Source organism: Neltuma alba, unplaced genomic scaffold, assembly GCF_004799145.2.
Source record: "Neltuma alba isolate B1F8T4 unplaced genomic scaffold, ASM479914v2 tig00010181_pilon, whole genome shotgun sequence".
NCBI classification, from domain to species: Eukaryota; Viridiplantae; Streptophyta; class Magnoliopsida; order Fabales; family Fabaceae; genus Neltuma; species Neltuma alba.
In genome coordinates, this window is record NW_021635122.1 from 234,568 (window position 1) to 245,813 (window position 11,246).

An 11,246-nucleotide genomic window follows, 5' to 3' on the forward strand; every position below is an offset into this window, starting at 1 on the left:
TATTTTGATAGGTAACACGTAAAAAATGGCCAACTACATGATTTTTGGTGATTTTTCAAAGTTAAGGTTTAAAATATGAAAAATAGATTTTTACTAAAAGGACAGTGGTAACTTTCAAAAAAACCTAACACTTTCTCCAATGGAATTGGTTAACAAGATTATTTTTTCTTAAAAGATCATTCAAAGAGCTTTCTATAGGATTTTGAACCACTCCATTTGATTTTTTTAGGTTTAGTTATGTTTTTTCCAAGTTGGACCAGAAAACTAGATTTTTACCAAATAAACAGTAAAAATCCGAAAATTAGCGTTTTTTGTGAAAATTTAAGCTCGAGACCATCTAATGTGGTCTAAAATGGTTCTAATTGAACCCTAACTCAATCTGATAGTAAGGTGTAATATTTTGTGTATCAGAGCAGAGGTTTTGGCATAGGATAGAATGCTCTGCTTAAGTTTATTCATTAGACATTGGGGTTGGTTGAGGAATTGACAAGTTTTTACACGAATCGAGATGGAAAACAGAATGGATTAGGATCTTAGATCTGAGCCATCGGTCAATGATTGGGATACTAACATAATCAATATCACCAAAGAGGAGGGTCCGGTGGAATGGACTATAGGAGACACTAGCCTAGGCCATTCATTAGTAAGCTCTAATGATTATGCCGAGCACTATGCTGAGCTGCTAGGGATTTTCGTAGAAGAGTTATTGTATCTTCCTAGACCTAGTGGCTTGGTAGACCCCGTAACTGGCCTGTATCCAGAACCATTGGACCTTAGTCTTTACATTTAGTCTCACAGATAGCCTATTATCCCCGATATGCATCTAAGCCACATTCCCAAACCCAATACCGAACCAGTTATACCCCCAGCCCCTGTAACACCCGTGCGCCTGCAATACTAGTTCTACCTACCCTAGCTTCACCTAGTCACAAGATCCGCAGTGTAGGTCAACTGAGTGATAGACTGACATTTCTAGGGTGTCCCGTTAGGAAGAATGTGGATGCAAACCTGAGAGGGAAGAAGAATTGACCCTTTTTACCCCTCAAATAGGAAAACGCAATACATGAACCTATATAACCAAAAAGCTATAAGTGCATGCATAATGAAGGTAAAAGTGCCGTAAAACATTAGAAAATACTTGAGAAAACCATGTAAAGATAGGGTTCTATCACGCCCCCACACTTGAACCTTTGTACTCCTAGACAAGGACTTGAATCATTCTAAAGAAAGTACAGCTACAATTAAGGAAACTAGCATGTTTAAAAGTGATCTCAAGAACTAACCGATCAATATCTTTCAAGGAGGAGGCAGGAATAATAACATGAATAATACCAAGTAATTAGATACAAAGTACAACTGACTCTGTAAAGATTGCTCAAAGGGTATAAGTGTTTGATTCGCTCATCTCTCCTCATTAGGGTTTTTTTCTCTCAAACATCCAAGCAGTAAACATCCTACCATAAGCTTGTAATAGCTCTAAAATCTCCACTACTATTAGCATTCATGTAAAGAATCAAGAGGACTTTTAACGTTATAGCGATGGAAAGGCTAGATGGAAATGAAATTGAGTGTTAACAATTAAAGAAAGGTGAGTCAATATCATTAAATCTTAAACAAGGAAGTTTAGATCCTAACCTTCTACCACTAAGGGAATACTTTATTCAACTATATTTTGTTGCTATAATTTATGTATATAAAAAGTATTTCTTTACTCTTTTTGTTCTTTTTTTTTTGCATTTTTTTTTTCAAAACTTTTCTTTCTTCCTCTTTCTTCTCTGTTTTTTTTTATAAGCAAAATTAAAATTCCTAATAAAAGTCCATAAACATTAGAAGTCCTATTTATGAAGATGAAACAACTCAATCAACATCATAGTTCAAACACTCGAAATGATGGACGAAATTGTTAGATTTAAGGTTTTGATAATAACAAATCAAGTATGTTCTGGTTTAATATGTTGATCGATCAACTGATCGGTCAAAAGGTAATCGATCAAGTATTAGATAAATTGTCTTTGTAACTGAAGGTTGTACTAAGTTTGATAAATAAATTGATAAATAATTCAAATCTTATGTGTTAATCAATCATTGTTAACAATGTTTGGTATAGAGGTCTGCAGAAAGTTATCGATCGCTTGATCGATAATTAGATGATCCAACAACTAACAAATAAAGGGACATTATTCTGGTAAGAGATTATTAATCACATGATCGATAAATAAATTATCAATGAGAAGACAGATAAATGGTAAAGCTCTTCCACCTAAGTTATATTCTGTTTCATTCACCATTTATTGATCACTTTATCAATCAGAGATTTATTGATAAGCTGATCAAACAATGCCTAATAACTCACCAGATTATTGATATATTTTTGTTAAAGGTTGTTGTCTGGTCCCTTAATCGATTACTTGATCGATCAGTGATTTATCGATCAAATGATCGATCATCACTATCTCACTGCACCTACAACTTTAAGTTATGTTTTCGATCACCAGATCGATCACTTAATTACCGATGAAATGATCAATCATCCAAACTTCTGAATATTCTGTTTTCACATAACGTGATCAATCAAGCTTTATCCCTAGATTTTTTACTAAGCTTTTTAAACAATGTTTTATCGATAACTTGATCGATCAATCTTTAATCGATCATCTGCTCAAACATTATACAATCTGTGACTTTTTTTATTGATATTTATTTCTTGACTTTTTAGCAATTAGTTTTCCCATCATTCATTTATCGATAAAGTATTCGATTAATAGTCTTTAGAAAACCATTACACTCTTACTTAGCCTTATCGATAATTTGATCAATCAAGCATCCTTCAATCAATTATTTGATCAATGTACAAATTCATTTCATAACAAGCTTTTCATGATAATGTCAAAATATCTCATATTTCTATCTTCAAGCTTTTCTCAGCCTTCATGTTTATCTTAATTCTCTATTGTAAGAGATTTAAAGTCATAAGTGATCTTAGACCTTTTCCTACTTAATCTTTCAAAGGTCATTCTTTTCATTTATCGATCACTTGATAGATCAATGGCTAATCCATAACTTGATCGATAAATATAGTCATGTATTTCAAATTCTTTCACTTTGATTAATCAGTAACTTGGTCGATTAACCAGTTATCGATCATGACTTTGATCAAGGATGTTTAGTTTATGTTTAAAGTATCTGGTGATTAATTGATTCCCTTTCCAGCTACCACATAAATGTTCACTATTATCACTTCATCAGTTATCTTCATGAGTTTCATTATGAGGGAAAAACTTATTAGTTTCAAGTGTTGTTAGAGAATACAAAGCTCAATAGATATTCAATGGATATTTAGTAGCCCTTAACCTACCATGTCAGGAGTATTAATGGCAAATACCATTGCAACCAAGAAAACACGCAACTGAACTTCTAACAGCTAGAAGCTCTTCAGTCTAACGGTTAATTAAACTTCTCCAGCTATAAAAGGCATGAAGAGCATTGAATGAGGAATTGAATACATGAGCTACCCTCTGCTGAAATATTTACTATTGTATTTAATGCTCTGATCTTTACCGTGCTTTAGTGTTTCATATTCATTTACTCTGTTAGAGAGACAGATACACCTTGTTTACTCATTCTCTGAGAGTAACTCAACAGTATGGACTCTTGAGAAGGATTGTAACCTTACGGGTGGTAAGAGGGAGTGATTGAGGAAATTAATTACTGTACTAAGGCACTAAGAGCCTGTTTCATCTTGGGATTATAGTGAAAATCTCAGAGGTGTTCTAAGGACTGGACGTAGTCAAGTGGTTAAGACTGCACCAGTATAAATTCTGTGTCCTTAGTCCGTGGTGAAATCCTTCTAACTCAAAGCTCTGTTTTATTTAATTCACTATTTCATTATGCATAAAATTTTATGACTCACCGAATTCACGCCCCTCCTGGGTGAGACTGCAATTAATAGAAATGAAGGAAGTGCAGGATCAAAAGGTTTAAGCAACAGATAGATGGTTATGGGTTGTCTTTGGGTAGAAAGTGTAGAAAAGAATGCCTCTATCATATTCAAAATCATAAATACAGATGTAATTTTGACCAAGAGCTAAAACAATTCTAGAGAATGTAAATCACATGAATAGTCACTCCAAATAGCGATTAAGGCTCAAGAATATCCTTCCAACAAGGGTTTCATATCTCATTTGCTCATACACGAAGTTTCAATTAATATGCATTAGTCACGAGGTATTAGGACACTTATCATTAAAGCAACCCATAAGATGAGGATTAAAAAGATCAAAATAATCACTTAAGAACATACTTGAATCTCAAAAGTGACTATAAAGTCTAGCAGAAATCATTTTCAAATTCTAGTGTTCTTAAAAGTCCAAGGACGGGCATGGTTTTCAAGAAAAAGTATTTGACACAATGAGGGTAGATTAAAAAGGCAATGGTTTGCTTGAAAAAGATGCAAAGATAGCTTAAAAAAGTTCCTCCTATACAGCATTGCAAAAAGCAAAGAGAAGAAAAGTGGTGCACAGCAAAAGAGCCAGATCGTGACCCGAAATCAGTGAGGTCGCTACCTACCTACACAGAAAGCACGAAGTCAGGAAGGGGGTTGAGGTCATGACCTAATAACATCAATGTCACAACCTGAATACACAGAGAGCACTCCCTTACCAAAGCCACATCTCAAGTCGTGACCTAAAGCAGTAGGTCGCGACCTGAGGTCGCAGAAACTACCAACAAAAGTTTTTCAAAGCTTAGCCAACATTTTAAGAAGTAAAAATCCTTTCAGCAAGCATCAAAATAGATGAAGACTATCCAATTTGTAGCAATTCACCGTCCATAATCAATTCAAAGCCAAAGAATGATAATGAAAGATTGGATTTTCGAAAAAAATTTTACCAAAAATTCTAAAATGACCACATAAATAAGCAACATTGGGGAACAACAAAGCAAAAAGAATCCATCCCCCCTATCTAAACTTGACAGTGTTCCCACTGTTAAAGGGGAAGGGAAAAGAACAGCAGCAACCACAAATAAGAACACAGTAAACCAACCATTCATTGCAATAAAGTTCAAATACATCAAAGTACAACTTTTAAGTACTGAGTTCGCAGGACAGAACAACAAAATAAAAAGAAAAACATAGAAACAAAATAAAAAACAAAAGGCTTCCAACAGCAAAGCTTTCAATCATACTCCGCTCTTCTTTCCTCTTGTGCCTCAACATCTTCTCCTGCTTGGACATTGGCTTCTTCCATTTCAGCATCAGCAGCAGCAGTACCAGAAGATTACCCAGAACCCCCACTAAAGTAACTGGTGGCAAGAACGGTGGTCTCCCAAAAGGCTTGTTCATACTCTTGAGGAAAATTGACCTTGAGAGCCCTGGCCATCTCCAACATTAGAGGATCTATAAACCTCAGCATTTTGAACTCATGCGACATGGAGATAGCTTTATATGCATCAAACTCCTCTCTTAGATTTGTCACTTGCTGACCAAGCTCGGTAATTTGCTCACTTAAGGAGGTGAGGTTGAAACTAGAGCCACCCTCAACTGCCATTGCCAGAAAAAAGGCTTTTAGCGGCGGTTATTAGTGGTTTTTCATGGCGGTTTTGGAGGCGAAGTTGATACAGTTGACATTGAAAGGTTACAAAACATAGCGGTTGAGAACTGCCATGGAAAATTGATTTTCCACGGTGGTTATGTAAAAAACCATCGTGGAAAGTTTGATTTCCACGACAATTTAATTAATAACTGCCATTATAGTGTCATTTTCCATGATGGCTTTTTACATAACCACTGTGGAAAAGAGTTTTAACGACGGTTATTAATTGCCATTAAAATTTAATTTTTTTTTAAACATTCTGCATGATTTTCCTTTTTACCACCCTGCAATTTACAATTCCAAATAAATGTAAGCAATGCAGAATACAGAGAACAAGACCATATGAACAATTAATCAACTAGCTAGTTAATATATATATAACAAGCATTGAAATTTCTTTTAACATAGGCACAAAGCAAAAATAGAGAATCAAGAGAACTAAGGGGAACCTAAGACCAAAGAACATGTATAGGAACCAAGAAAACCAGCATTTTGAAAGAAAAGTAACAACTTCTGTCTGTACAATAGAAATAGGAGGGAACAAAGAGAAAATATCTGACAATGAATTTTTTGAGGAATGGCCTAACTATTTGAAAGTTTCAACATTCTGTAGTAATGTTGTTGACAAAGTGTCCCTCATCAAGTTGATGTCATCCATAGGATATGGCGCAGCATTTTGAAATGCCTGTTAATAAAAAATAACATAGTGAACTTAATCAAAAATGTGAAATGAATTGAAGAATGTCATGTAACGTAACTCATCTTTACCTCATCTAATTTCTCAGTCACCCCTGTCTCAAAGATGTCATTCATGTAGCGGATGACATAATATCCACATTAAACATGTCGTTGTTGACAATGGTACTAACAAATGAAATATAAAATTGAATATTAGACATTATTGGTTATAGACATTAACTTTAATTCATCAAAAAAGGTTTAAAAATATATATTTAGCTCAAAACAACATACTGTTAGAGAATCCATGTTGGTGGTTGTCTATTTTATTTAATCGCCACAACATTGAAACCATGAAAAGCCCTATCAACAATATAAAAGAAAATGATATTAGAGCATGGTTTTACAAACTTCACACATAATAAATATATAAACATAAACTAACGTGTCGATGACATCTCTGGTTTCTTCGAATGGACTTCCACAGAGGGAATTGAACCAGTAAACTTTGTTATCAAAGGGACACAAACAATTAGAGTCCAATGATAACTGTAAAATACGAACCATGTTAATTATAATCCTATACATACAACTTGTGTATCTCAAATACAATAATACACTTACCCTTTCACGTAAGGCACAAAATATATTGGCTTTCTAGTCTGAGTCACTGTAGTCATCATGTAGATCGACCTTGCATCCACAATATTAAGCTCTTTTTGCACCCTCTAAGGACACATAAAACCATATGTTCCTTCAAGTCCTCCATTCCGACAGATTTGAGTAAAGTGCCTGTTGTTCAAATAAGAAACATTAGCACATGCATAAAATATAACATGAAATAAGAAAATGATATTGTAACTTACAAAATAGCGAGCTGCATAAAGACTATATCAAGCTCCTCAAAGTTAAGGAACTGAACGAGGTCCTTCTTGTCAATGGTGAAGTCATATGTTATATTTGAAAGTAACGGGCTTATCCATGTTTGGTACTACAGAATGAAGAACCTCCAAACTGGAATACATAAGCGCAACATCACCAAGAAGAGGCAGGAGTATAGGATCTGATGATGCGCTCTTTGTGGCCTTCTTCACTACCGCCTTATTGACCACTAGCTTTGTAATAAGTCTCTTTGGCCACAAAATGAAATGTACTTTAGCTTGGTCCAATAGTCGAAACTCACCAGTAGGATTGGACACTGGTGTATTGCCCTAACCACGAAGAATCCTCTCCATTATCACCATTGCTTGATCACTCAGAATTTTCTTGCCGTGAATCGTTGTGCCCATGAATGCTCAACTATTAGTGACATGAACAAGTGAATTTTCATAATCTACAGAGAGAGCACACGGCATTCCATTGTCTTCGACAGGGTCAGGGCTAGGGCTAGGGTCAGGGTCAAACACTAACAGTTGCTATGTCTGATTATTACTACCCTTCCTGCTTTTTGTCACAAGTGAACCTTGAAACATAATATGAAATTAGTTAAGGCACATTAAATAAGTTTAAATGGATCAAATGACCTTTAGAAGATTTGAAAAGATATTTGATTATTAGCTGGGAAGGTTTAGATACTCGGGCCATCTGGAATCTGCTCGTGCCCATCATCATCATAACCTGTTGAAACTTGACATCAAATTCGTCACGTATCTTTTGAATCTCCGCCATGTGTTGTTCACTGAGTTCAGCTTGAACTCTTTCTGTTTTATCCTGTAACTATTAGTCGAGCTCTTCTTTAGATACCATGTTAGCAGAGGATGATCCAGTGCTTCTTCATGAAGCAGGGCCAAAAAATTGCTTAATACTAATCCCTTTAGGGGTCCCTCTGACTCTGCCGGGATGGTTAGCCTTTCTAATGGCAGTGGCCAAAATATCCATCCGTCCTTGAGGGATGAATGTACGTTGGGATAATTGCTCCTCAAGTGTATCCTGTAATATTAAAGCAATAAATTCAATTTCAGATAATTGAAAAAAGCAATTAATGAAGCATAATTCTTAAATATTACTTACAACCCTCTCAACAACAGCAGCAGACTGTGGAGTAATGTATTGATGCTTTTTAATCCTTGCCGCCTTCCATTTTTCTTGGCAAGAAGGATGCTTAATAGGTGGAATGTAGCCAGTAGGATCTGAAGCAACAGCCATATGTTCATTCTTCATCTGCTCCTCCATCATACTTCTTTCCAACCCACCATACCCTGCACGAGACATGGTATGTGGGTACACATTTTGCTTAGATATTTGTTTGTTCTTCTAACTCAATACCTATGACAATGAAACAAATTTGACAAAGTTAGTTTAGTTAAATAAAATATGACTTGATTAAAAACTAAGTTTGAAGAAACCAAACCTGAAATGCAGGGTCTTCACGTTGCTTTAGAAAACTGTCCCATACCTCGTCACTAATAAATGGGCATCGTTCCTTAGGATGCTCACCCTTTCTTTTTCCATGAATATAATATTTTGTAAGTATAGCTTTAAAATCCCTCCACCGTTCATCAAGTTGCTTAAACATACAGTCTCTCATTTGCTCAGTGGCGGGAATATCAAATGTCAGCTGCAATACAATAGCATAAAGTTATAAAGTAAATAAGCAATTATAATTGAGACAAGTAGAGAAAATAATTCATAATGTACCAAGATATCCTCCCAAATGTTTTGCTTCAAATCTTTGTCCACTGTCTTTCAACTAGGAATGTCAATCCCAATCTTATTGCGTGCGACATAACCCACATAACTAGTATATTGAGCCCCAGTCTTTCCTATAGGCTTCAAATCATCATCAAACTCCACTGTAATCCTCATAGACTGTGTGGTCTCATCACGTAAAGCCAAATGTCTCATATGGGTTTGCCCTCTACCCTTTCTCTGGCTAGTAGAAGAGTTGTCATCGCCAGAACCCTATTGACCAGATCTATCCATTTCCTGTTCAAAGAACAACGAATTAATAAATATAAGAATAAGAAATATCAAGTTAATATAAAACATTATTAAGTATATTTAACAAAAGAAATATCTAATTCATTTAAGCCTTACAATGATTATTCTCCCAAATTCCTTTACAATGATCATCTCTAGCAGCATAGTCATCATCTATTAAATCTAATTCAATTGTTTTAGGTCGAGTAGCTGTGAAAGGCGGGGTTTCATTGAGATTAAACTCTAAGTCACCATCATCTCCACCAACCTCTTGCCTCTTACCTTGAAGCACAATAGACAATTTCTTTTTTGCTAGATTGGGAACGAAAACACTTGTTTTGCTTGACTTGCCAAAATAAATGGCTCGTCTCCATATCCAAAGCTCTCAAGATTGACCAAAACAAATCCAAATTCTTCATCCACTTACACAGCATTACTATTAACCCACTTATATTTGAAGACGGGAACTTTAAACTTGGTATAACTAACCTCCCATATCTCTTCTATTATTCCATAATAGGACATTGCCGCCAATGTTGGGTTTCTATCTTTAGAACTAGTAAAATACATAGCTTCCACTACTACCATCACCCCACTATTCTGCATGGTACTCTTATCATCTTGGATTTTTGTGTAAAATGAATAACCATTTATGTCATATCCGCCCCAACACAAAACCTCAAAACAAGACCCTGCAGCTAGCCTCTGTATTGTCTCAGAAGGATTGCTATCTTTTAACACTTCTTGCTTGAACCACTCTGCAAATGACTTATTATGTTCATTAGTTAGTTACATATCATTCTTTCTCGGATTCAAGTTCTTCAGCATATTCTTGTGCGCATTCAAGTAAGGCAAAACTTCATTCGTGTTGTTTAAAATGTATAGATGTCCTGCATTTCAACTTCTCTTGACATAGACCTCACTATGACACCCTGTGTTCCCTTGCTTCTCCCCTGATCATGTCAAGATTGAGGAAGACCAACTACCTTTACCCTATCAAGATATGCGTTACCAAACTCAACTGCCTCCTCAGCTATGTATCTCTCAACAATTGATGCCTCAGGCTGATAAGGATTCTTAGAGTACCTTTTTAGGATTTTCATGTATCTCTCAAAAGGGTATATCCATCTTAAACACACAAGGCCACAAAAGTCTTATCTCTCGCACAAGATGAGCTAACAAGTGGACCATAATATCAAAAAAAGATGGAGAAAAATGCATTTCTAATTGGGAGAGGATCACATAACCTTCATTTTCTAATTCATCTAACTCAGCAGGATCAATGACTTTGCGGTAAATGGCACTAAAAAACACACAAAGTCTTGTAATAGTATTTCTCACATCGGTTTTCATAATGCCTCGAATAGCAAGTGGAAGTAATTGTTGCATCAACACGTGACAATCACGAGACTTCATTCCCATTATCTTCAAATCTTGCATTGAAACAAGTTTACTCAAATTAGAAGAATAACCTTATGGCACCTTAAAGCTATTGACAAAACCACAAAAACTTCTTTTTTCTTCTTTTGATAATGTATGCACAACTGGATGTAAATAAGCCCTTTTACCATCTCTTTCTTATGGGTGGAGGACTTTTTTATTCCAATTTCGACTAAGTCTCGTCTTGCATTGATTCGATCCTTAGTCTTTTCACTTATATGTAAAAGTGTACCAACAAGGCTTGTTACACCTTAGTATCGTATCATCTTAGGGTTCAATTAAAACCATTTTAGACCACATTGGATGGTCTTGGGCTCAATTTTATCTCAAAAATGCTAATTTTTGGATTTTCACTGTTCATTGGGTAAAAATTCAGTTTTCTAGTCCAATTTCAAAAATTCATAACTTAATCTAGAAAAATTGAAATGGAGTGGTTCAAAATTCTATAAAAAGCTCTTTGAATTCTCTTTCAGGAAAAAATAGTCTTGTGAACCAATTCCATTGGAAAAAGCATCAGGATTTTGTGAAAGTCACCTCTGTCTATTAGGCAAAAACCTCTTTTTCCAGATTCTGAACCTTAACTTTGAAAAATCATTAAAAATCATGTAGTTAGCTATT